Raw genomic sequence first — 9,403 nt, 5'->3', positions numbered from 1 at the left:
TACATACGCCCCTGCGTCGCCTTTTCGCAAGGAGGAGGGGGGAAAGCGCCATGTTGCCCTCGGAGGGCGCCGAACATGGTGTCTCCGATGAGCTGCTGGCGGGTAATCCGAGCGGACGTCCGTGCCCCATTTGTTAGGGGTCGGCTAGAGGCCCAGAGGCGCGCCCAAAAGTACCTGCGGGTGATCTGCCGGACCTGGTCCCCTGTCGACGGGGTCCGAGGGCTCGATGCCTCTTTCTGATGGGATTCCGTTACAAGATCGTTCCTGCTGATCTCAGAAATGTCCTAGGGTACCTCGGGAGCATAGCCCGAGCCTCGGTTATGTATCGAACGTACCCAGGGTCATCCCTCGCTCTATGTCTGAGGCGGTTGTGAACCCTTCGAGGGCCAGCCTTCGAACCCCTGATCAGTAGTGGGCGCGGAGCCCGAGTGGCCTGAGGCGGCCGTTGAACCCTTCCGGGGGACCGGCCTTCGAACCTCTGACCAGTAGTGGGTGTGGAGCCCACGCGCTCTGAGGCGGCTGTTAAACCCCACCGAGGGGCCAGCCTTCGAACCTATGATCAGTAGGGAGGCTCGGAGCCTGTTTCCTTCACGGAGAAGGATCCTTTTCGGGGTATCCCCCTTTCCCGGTCCCTGTCGTAAGAGAGAGAAAGAGGAAAAAAGGATAAGGATACGAAATCGAATGACGTGGCGTACCTTTTTTGACGCGGTCATTATGGCGAAGGCGAAGCGTCGCTCGCTTCCCCTGCCAGAGGCGCCGCTTGTCCTGCCGCGGAGTTAATGCGACGGGGCGGGTGGTTCGCGGGGCGGCCGTTGCGCGCGCGCGAGTCGTTCGAGGAACGGGACACGGGCGCGCTGTCTTCACGCCGTGAGAGAGGGTTCTCTCACTGCCCCAGGATGGGACGCAAGCCTGGCTGACGACGTGACCGCTGTTCCCGCCCGCCTGCCACCGCCATTACTGGCGGCCCATTTTTGGGCCGCATTGACCATCGCGCCAGGCTGGCGCTGCTGGGTCGCACGCTGGGTCGCCTCGAGTCACGGTACTGATTTCGCAATCGAGGAGGCGCGGTGGTGGCGCAAGTGGCGGTGCAGTTGCTTGCACGTAGCGACCGGCGCGCCGGTTGCATGACGCGTGGGCATGAGCTTCCATGCTGGGCGCGTTGGAAGTCGGAGAGGTGCGCCCACTTGGCGCGGTTGCATGCCGCCTGCATGGCTGCCTGCCCTTTCACCCGCTGGTCTGGGCGAAAGTGGAGGGACGCTTGTAACCGCTGGACGGTTGCATGCACCGCGTGCGGCGGTTTGGCTTCTTCTGCCCTGGGCTGGCTTGCATGACGCGTGGGACCCAGCCCCCGCGCCGTAGGGGGAGGACCTTGGAGCGTGTTGGAGAAGACTCAGCCCGTGACGGCTGGGGACGCAAGTAGGGAGAGTCGCCTTTAAAAGGAGGGTGACCCCCTTGAAAGGCGACCATGTCTTCGCGCTCCCTTATGCATCGTGTCTTTCCACCTTCCGTGCCCCCGGATGGGGGATACCCGCAGTCCTTCCGCCTTGTCGTTGGAGGAACGCAACTCCGTGGGAGTTGGTACCTTTCAGCCATCGTTCGGCTTCAAGGATTTTCATCATGCAGCTCGGCTGCACCCTTCCGCCGGTGGTCACCCGAGATGGTGACCACCAACCCCTGGATGGGGAGAGGCAAACCGGGCTGCGTTCTTGGTCCCGCCCTCAGCTTCAAGGATGTTCATCATCCTTGCTGGGGCGGAGAGCGAAGCGAGCCGGGGCTCTACCTCCCGCGCGGGTCGGCTGGCCACCTCCTCTTCCAGCTTCTGGTGGTGGAAACCATCCTCCAGCTCTGCGGAGGAGGCGTCCTCCAGCCATGCCGGGGAAGGCGAACTGTTACTGCCCAGCTAGGATGCAACATTCCGCCCTCTTCCTCGCTTTAGTGGCGAGGGTGGGAGCGAGGACCTGCCGGTGCGCTTCGGAGCGGCCCGCGTTTGCCAGCGCGGAGTCGGTGCTGACGTGGTGGCGGCCGGAGGAAGCTTCCCCATCGTCGAGGCCGTCAGTGCCGCCTACGGGCCGGCCTCCGGCTCTTTGGCTTTGATGGTTGGTTCGCATCCCTTGAGCGGGGACGCGAACGAGAGCCTTTCGGTGGCTGCGTCCGTCCTGGGACCATGGCTGCTGCTGCAGAGGTCGCCGGCGAGTCGCCCGGAACTTGTCGCCCCGCAGGCTCCCTAGTGCGGAGGTTGTTCATACCCACGGGGACGGAACCGGAGTTCCGTTTGTGATGGCACCTTGAATTCCGGTCTTTTGTTCATTGTGGCTATCGGGGCCTGAACATGTATGTATTTTTGGCGCGGAGCCGTGTTTTTCCTCATTTTCGAGCACTAAGACTCGCCTGTTGGTTGTCTGAACCGCTTCACCAAGCGTGAGTCGCCCCGTGCAAAGGTGACGAGTGAGGTATCCATATCCCGGAGGCGTAGGAGTCCCTCGGCTCGGTCGGCCTTGCTGTCCGAGGCTTCTCTTGCTTAGTTAAAGGAACCCCTCGGCCGCTCTTCGATGAGCCGAGGCCAGGGGTAGCGGTGTCAGCATGGACAGAGGCAGAGTTGGCTCGAAAAGAAGACTTGGTCGGCCGGAGCCTGGCCGTGTCGTCCGTTAGAGGGACCGACGCCGGAGTCGATCTGCCGAGGCCTCGGGCCGGGCTGATGTCTTCGGGGGACAGCTGGCCGAGGCCTCGGGGTGACCAGCCGAGCCGCCTGCTCGAGCCGGATTCTTGGAGGAGACCCAGGCGGCGATGGCCCGGGCGTGATGGTGAAGTCGTCCTTCAGAGTGGAGACCCTCGGATCGTGTAGCCGTCGGAGGCTAGGTCGGACCTCGCCGAAGGTGTAGTTGACGCCGAGGGTGCTGCTGTTCCCTTCAACTGTCGAGATCCGAGCCTGCAGGATCGGATTATCTTGTAGTGTGTGTTTTCTGCGGCCGCCGAGGCCCAAACACACCCTCGCCGTGTTGTAAAGCTGTGTTTCTTTTCCCCTTGTTTCGAGTATCTGGACTTTGTTCGTCGGTAACAGAATTGTCTTGTGCGAGCGAGAGTTGCTTTTCATGGAAGGCGATGAGTGAGGTATCCATATCCCGGAGGCGTAGGAATCCCTCGGCTCGGTCGGCCTTGCCGCTTACGCGCGCTCTTGCCCATCCATGGGGTTCTGTCACCGACGTATTCGAGAAGGCTCGAAGAATCGCTTCGGCAGAGGAGCTTTCGAACATGAAGACTTGTTCGGTCCGCGGAATCACTTATCCGAACGTGAGTTACTTATCGCAGAAGGTGATGAGTGAGGTATCCGTATCCCGGAGGAGTAGGAGTCCCTCGGCTCGGTCAGCCTTGGCTGCTTACGTGTACTCTGTCGTTTTCAGGATCCACTTTCGAAGTAGTCGAAAAGCACGAAAGACATTCTGGCAGAAAGGATCTTTTTTCGAGGAAAAAATTCGACGCAGAGGGGGTTCCCCCCTTTTAGCCCCCGAGGGAGGGTCGGGCTTTGCTGAGGCAAGGCCAACCCTTCCTTGATGACTAAACTTTGCGTGGGAGCGAGGTATATGAACAACTTGAAAACATCTTAAGGGTAGAAGCGACGTAGCTGTTGGATGTTCCAAGCGTTGCTGTAGACCTCACCTTGACTGTTGGCCAGCTTGTACGTTCCGGGCTTCAGAACTTTGGTGATGACGAACGGCCCTTCCCAGGGAGGCGTGAGCTTGTGCCGCCCTCGGGCGTCTTGTCGCAGTCGAAGCACCAAGTCACCCACCTGGAGGTCTCGGGACCGGACCCCTCGGGCGTGGTAGCGTCGCAGGGACTGCTGGTACCGCGCCGAGTGTAGTAAGGCCATGTCTCGAGCCTCTTCCAGCTGGTCCAGCGAGTCTTCTCGATTAGCCTGGTTGCTTTGGTCAGCATAGGCCCTCGTCCTTGGGGAACCGTATTCTAAGTCTGTGGGCAAGATGGCCTCGGCCCCATAGACTAAAAAGAACGGCGTGAAGCCCGTGGCTCGGCTCGGTGTTGTCCTCAGACTCCAGACCACCGAGGGGAGTTCCTTCACCATCGCTTGCCGAACTTGTTGAGGTCGTTGTAGATCCGTGGCTTGAGTCCTTGTAGAATCATGCCGTTGGCACGCTCTACTTGCCCATTCGTCATGGGGTGAGCCACGACGGCCCAGTCCACCCGGATGTGGTGATCCTCGCAGAAGTCCAGGAACTTTCTGCCGGTGAACTGGGTGTCGTTGTCGGTGATGATGGAGTTCGGGACCCCGAAACGATGGATGATGTTGGTGACGAATGCCACCGCCTGCTCGGACCTAATGCTGTTTAGGGGTCGGACCTCGATCCACTTGGAGAATTTGTCGATGGCGACCAACAGGTGCGTGTAGCCCCCGGGTGCCTTCTGCAAGGGGCCGACGAGGTCCAGACCCCACACAGCAAAAGGCCAGGTGATGGGTATCGTCTGCAGAGCCTGAGCAGGCAGGTGGGTCTGCCTTGCGTAGAACTGACACCCTTCGCAGGTGCGGACAATTCTAGTGGCATCGGCCACCGCCGTCGGCCAGTAGAAACCTGTCGGAAGGCGTTTCTGATAGTCGCCTAGAGGGGGGGTGAATAGGGCGAAACTGAAATTTACAAAAATAATCACAACTACAAGCCGGGGTTAGCGTTAGTAATAATAAATGAGTCCGCAAGAGAGGGCGCAAAACAAATCGCAAGCAAATAAGGAGAGTGACACGTGGATTTGTTTTACCGAGGTTCGGTTCTTGCAAACCTACTCCCCGTTGAGGAGGCCACAAAGGCTGGGTCTCTTTCAACCCTTCCCTCTCTCAAACGGTCCCTCGGACCGAGTGAGCTTTCCTTCTTCTCAATCAACCGGGAACAAAACTTCCCCACAAGGGCCACCACACAATCGGTGCCTCTTGCCTCGGTTACAATTGAGTGTTGATCACAAGAGCAAAAGAGAAAGAAAGAATGCGATCCAAGCGCAAGAGCTCAAAAGAACACGGCAAATCTCTCTCGCTAGTCACTAAAGGCTTGAGTAGAATTGGAGAGGATTTGATCTCTTTGTATGTGTCTAGAATTGAATGCCTAGCTCTTGTAAGTGGTTAGAAGTTGGAAAACTTGGATGCAATGAATGGTGGGGTGGTTGGGGTATTTATAGCCCCAACCACCAAAAGTGACCGTTGCTGGCAGCCTCTGTTCGATGGCGCACCGGACAGTCCGGTGCACACCGGACAGTCCGGTGCCTCTGCCACGTCACCATTGCCGTTGGATTCCGACCGTTGGAGCTTCTGACTTGTGGGCCCGCCTGGGTGTCCGGTGCACACCGGACATGTACTGTTTGATGTCCGGTGCACCGGTATGGGCGATTCTGACTTCTGCGCGCGCTGCGCGCGCATTTAATGCACCGCAGGGAGCCGTTGGCGCCGCAGGGAGCCGTTGCTCCGCTGGCACACCGGACAGTCCGGTGCACACCGGACAGTCCGGTGAATTATAGCGGAGCGGCTGCCGCGCGAACCCGAGGCTGGCGAGTTCAGGAGGCCGAGCTTCCTTGGAGCACCGGACATGTCCGGTGCACACCGGACAGTCCGGTGAATTATAGCGCGCCGGCTTCCGAGAATTCCCGAGAGTGAAGAGTTGGAGTCTGAGTCCCCTGGTGCACCGGACAGGTACTGTTCACTGTCCGGTGGCACACCGGACAGTCCGGTGCGCCAGACCAGGGGTGCCCTTGGTTGCCCCTTTGCTCCTTTATTGAATCCAAAACTTGGTCTTTTTATTGGCTGAGTGTGAGCCTTTTACACCTGTATAATCTATACACTTGGGCAAACTAGTTAGTCCAAAGATTTGTGTTGGGCAATTCAACCACCAAAATTATATAGGAACTAGGTGTAAGCCTAATTCCCTTTCAATCTCCCCCTTTTTGGTGATTGATGCCAACACAAACCAAAGCAAATATAGAAGTGCATAATTGAACTAGTTTGCATAATGTAAGTGTAAAGGTTGCTTGGAATTGAGCCAATAAAACTACTTACAAGATATGCATGGAATGTTTCTTTCTTATTTAACATTTTGGACCACGTTTGGACCACATGTTTTGTTTTTGCAAATTCTTTTTGTAAATCCATTTCATAGATCTTTTGCAAATAGTCAAAGGTAAATAAATAAGAGTTTGCAAAAGCATTTTCAAGATTTGAAATTTCCTCCCCCTGTTTCAAATGCTTTTCCTTTGACTAAACAAAACTCCCCCTAAAAGAGATCCACCTCTTAGTGTTCAAGAGGGTTTTGATATACTATTTTGAAGTACTACTTTCTCCCCCTTTTGAACACAATAGGATACCAAATGATAAAGACTTTTGGAAAGCACTAAGTTTTTGAATTTGGTGGTGGTGGTGCGGTCCTTTTGCTTTGGGCTCATTTCTCCCCCTTTTTGGCATGAATCGCCAAAAACGGAATCATTAGAGCCCTCGAAGAAAGTTCTTCCCCTTTGGTCATAAGTAAATGAGTTAAGATTATACCAAAGACGAAATCCGGTCCTTTTGCTTTTGAGCTTTTACTCTCTCCTCGAAGGATGAAGTCCTTTTCTTTGATGCTCATTTCTCCCCAAGGAATAGAGAGTTGCTCGGAGTGATGGCGAAGCATGAGTTACGGAGTGGAAGCCTTTGTCTTCGCCGAAGACTCTAATTCCCTTTCAACATACCTATGACTTGGTTTGAAATAGACTTGAAAACACATTAGTCATAGCATATAGAAGAGATATGATCAAAGGTATTCAAATGAGCTATGTGTGCAAGCTTAGCAAAAGAAATTTCTAGAATCAAGAATATTGAGCTCATGCCTAAGTCTGGTAAAAGATTCTTCATCAAGTGGCTTGGTAAAGATATCGGCTAATTGATCTTTAGTATTAATGTAAGAAATCTCGATATCCCCCTTTTGTTGGTGATCCCTAAGAAAATGATACCGAATGGCTATGTGCTTAGTGCGGCTATGCTCGACGGGATTGTCGGCCATTTTAATTGCACTCTCATTATCACATAGCAAAGGGACTTTGGTTAATTTGTAACCGTAGTCCCGCAGGGTTTGCCTCATCCAAAGCAATTGCGCGCAACAATGTCCTGCGGCAATGTACTCGGCTTCGGCGGTGGAAAGAGCGACCGAATTTTGCTTCTTTGAAGCCCAAGACACCAAGGATCTTCCCAAGAACTGGCAAGTCCCTGATGTGCTCTTCCTATTAATTTTGCACCCCGCCCAATCGGCATCCGAATAACCAAGTAAATCAAATGTGGATCCCCGAGGGTACCAAAGCCCAAACTTAGGGGTATAAGCTAAATATCTCAAGATTCGTTTTACGGCCGTAAGGTGGGATTCCTTAGGGTCGGATTGGAATCTTGCACACATGCAAACGGAAAGCATAATGTCCGGTCGAGATGCACATAAATAAAGCAATGAACCAATCATCGACCGGTATACCTTTTGATCCACGGACTTACCTCCCGTGTCGAGGTCGAGATGCCCATTAGTTCCCATGGGTGTCTTGATGGGTTTGGCATCCTTCATCACAAACTTAGCAAGAATGTCTTGAGTGTACTTCGTTTGGCTAATGAAGGTGCCCTCTTGGAGTTGCTTGACTTGGAATCCTAGAAAATACTTCAACTCCCCCATCATCGACATCTCGAATTTCTGTGTCATGATCCTACTAAACTCTTCACATGTAGACTCGTTAGTAGACCCAAATATAATATCATCAACATAAATTTGGCATACAAACAAGTCATTTTCAAGAGTTTTAGTAAAGAGTGTAGGATCGGCCTTGCCGACTTTGAAGCCATTAGCAATAAGGAAATCTCTAAGGCATTCATACCATGCTCTTGGGGCTTGCTTGAGCCCATAAAGCGCCTTAGAGAGCCTATAGACATGATTAGGATACTCACTGTCTTCAAAGCCGGGAGGTTGCTCAACATAGACCTCTTCCTTGATCGGTCCATTGAGGAAGGCACTTTTCACGTCCATTTGATAGAGCTTAAAGCCATGGTAAGTAGCATAGGCCAATAATATGCGAATTGACTCAAGCCTAGCTACGGGTGCATAGGTTTCACCAAAATCCAAACCTTCGACTTGTGAATACCCTTTGGCCACGAGTCGAGCTTTGTTCCTTGTCACCACACCATGCTCATCTTGCTTGTTGCGGAAGACCCATTTGGTTCCTACAACATTTTGGTTAGGACGTGGAACTAAATGCCATACCTCGTTCCTCGTGAAATTGTTGAGCTCCTCTTGCATTGCCACCACCCAATCCGAATCCTGGAGAGCTTCCTCTACCCTGTGTGGCTCAATAGAGGAAACAAAAGAGTAATGTTCACAAAAGTGAGCAACCCGAGATCGAGTAGTTACCCCCTTATGAATGTCGCCGAGGATGGTGTCGACGGGGTGATCTCGTTGGATTGCTTGGTGGACTCTTGGGTGTGGCGGTCTTGGTTCTTCCTCATCCTCCTTTTCTTGATCATTTGTATCTCCCCCTTGATCATTGCTATCATCTTGAGGTGGCTCGTCTTCTTGATTTTGCTCTTCATCATTTTGAGCCTCATCCTCATTTTGAGTTGGTGGAGATGCTTGCATGGAGGAGGATGGTTGATCTTGTGTACTTGGAGGCTCTTCGGATTCCTTAGGACACACATCCCCGATGGACATGTTCCTTAGCGCGATGCATGGAGCCTGTTCTTCACCTATCTCATCAAGATCAACTTGCTCTACTTGAGAGCCGTTAGTTTCATCAAACACAACGTCACAAGAGACTTCAACTAGTCCAGTGGACTTGTTAAAGACCCTATATGCCCTTGTATTTGAGTCATAACCAAGTAAAAAGCCTTCTACAGTTTTAGGAGCAAATTTAGATTTTCTACCTCTTTTAATAAGAATGAAGCATTTGCTACCAAAAACTCTAAAATATGAAATGTTGGGCTTTTTACCGGTTAGGAGTTCATATGATGTCTTCTTGAGGATTCTGTGAAGATATAACCGGTTGATGGCGTAGCAGGCGGTGTTGACCGCTTCGGCCCAAAACCGGTCCGGTGTCTTGTACTCATCAAGCATGGTTCTTGCCATGTCCAATAGAGTTCGATTCTTCCTCTCTACTACACCATTTTGTTGGGGCGTGTAGGGAGAGGAGAACTCATGCTTGATGCCCTCCTCCTCAAGGAAGCCTTCAATTTGAGAGTTCTTGAACTCCGTCCCGTTGTCGCTTCTTATTTTCTTGATCCTTAAGCCGAACTCATTTTGAGCTCGTCTCAAGAATCCTTTTAAGGTCTCTTGGGTTTGAGATTTTTCCTGTAAAAAGAATACCCAAGTGAAGCGAGAATAATCATCCACAATAACTAGACAGTACTTACTCCCGCCGA

This window comes from Zea mays, chromosome 7 (genome assembly GCF_902167145.1).
Source record: "Zea mays cultivar B73 chromosome 7, Zm-B73-REFERENCE-NAM-5.0, whole genome shotgun sequence".
NCBI classification, from domain to species: Eukaryota; Viridiplantae; Streptophyta; class Magnoliopsida; order Poales; family Poaceae; genus Zea; species Zea mays.
This window is presented reverse-complemented; position numbering follows the sequence as displayed.